The sequence below is a fragment of the Corvus cornix genome, chromosome 2, assembly GCF_000738735.6.
Source record: "Corvus cornix cornix isolate S_Up_H32 chromosome 2, ASM73873v5, whole genome shotgun sequence".
NCBI lineage: Eukaryota > Metazoa > Chordata > Aves > Passeriformes > Corvidae > Corvus > Corvus cornix.
The window spans coordinates 125692943-125694742 of NC_046333.1; positions in this window are offsets into that span (position 1 = coordinate 125692943).

Here is a 1800-nt window from a genome sequence, read left to right on the forward strand (position 1 = left end):
GATACAGTCCAGTTACCCAAGCCTCCCCTAAAGCAAGTCCTGTATTTTATAGGAAAAATATGTATCTAGTTTGGAGTGTTGGACTTGTCTAGTAATTGGAATGTTCTGATCTCTCACACAAAGACTTAATTGAAATACAGAAAGAAATAATAGGAAGAAAGACCCCTAAGACCTGGCATTCCATAGAGTATTTCCTATAGGATTCTTCCCTTCCTTGGTGATTTGTGACCATGGTCTATCTATTTGTGTTATCTGACATTTCTAAAAAAACTGACTGCAGCAGCAACTTCAGAATGTAACTTTTTTGAACTCCACCCCTGTCCCCCAATATGTATCAGAGCCTGCCATAGACAGAGGAAAAACTCCTCCAACAAACCACATGAAATTTCCTATAGAATGCTCTACTGAAAATGAAATTTTTTCTAGTAGAATTGCTGCTCCTTCGTAGCCACACTTCAAAAAAGGAATAGAAACTGTACAGAAAAAAAATCAAATTACTTAGTGTTCTAATGAGATGCAGAGAGTAAAAACAATCTGGGGCAGACATACCATCTAGAACAGGAGTTTTCCTGGTCCTTTTTCACTTCAGCTGTAAGACCCCAACCCCTTCCCCTGACAACAAAGATGCTTAACACGAAGAGCAGAGCACAACAGCCCACTGGGAAGTGCACCATGGAGGCTACTCTCTCCTACCACGGTCAGGTGCAGTTTGGAGAATTCATTTCCTCCCCTCCTTGAGCCGGTTCAATTGAGACTTTTGTACTCACAGCTCATGTTGTGTGTTCTACACCCAACTAATGGTTGTCCCAGTGGGAAGGGTATGGAGTGGGAGTTTACAGGGACTCATTCTTGATTCAATACTAGTCAGCATTTTCACTGATTTAACAGTACACAAATCAAAAGCAGAGAAGTGGCGTGGGCAGACTGGAAGTGTTCTGGAGGATAAAAAATCCTGCAGGATTAAAAGATGTAGTATTAAAGACAAGCAAACCCCCAGTAAGATTAAACTATCACTATGTACTAAAATCTAAGTGGAAAGCCCTGTTATAAATCAGTGGCTGAACTATTAAGACAATCACCTACAACAGAACAGAACAACGTGTTACAGGTTGCAATTCTTGTAACTAGCTCACTCTGCTACAATTCCAGCTTGAATATTCCTCTGCACTTTTGGCAGGGCACAGAACTCCACTCACTGTCAATTCTTAAAAATTAAATACTGGAAACTTGGCTTCTTCTGTACTAGAAGTGCAGCAGTGAGTGAAAAAAGAAGGAAATACAAGGAAAATAGTGCCAGAATGCATGCAAGTGCACCAGAAAAAAATTCAGTATGGGATTGACTTGGAATACCTTGATCGATGTTCAAGGCCACGATGGGCTGTCCACCTCAAATTCTGCATGTCCTTTAGGGGAGATAACCATTCATTAACCAGTTACATAGCTGAAGTGATACCACACTGCTGCTGAACAAATTCACTTTTACCAGCTCAGTTAGTTAAAAACAAAGTCTCCCTAAACAAAAATGTCTATTCATATGATACTGAATACTTTGGGTTAGCAAAATACCTTTTAAATCTTGAAGTTTTAATTCCTTTGCCCTCCCATGACTAAACTGTAAATTATATTAATGCTTTCTGTAGTGTCTAGATTTGCAGATTTACCTGCTGTACTTTGGAAATCCCTGGCATGTATGACCCAAGCACCTTCTCAATATTTTTAAAATGTTTATAGTTGTAAACTTAACAATATAATAGACAAAGTTTGAGCTTTTCAAATATGCAAGTGACATCTGACACAAGA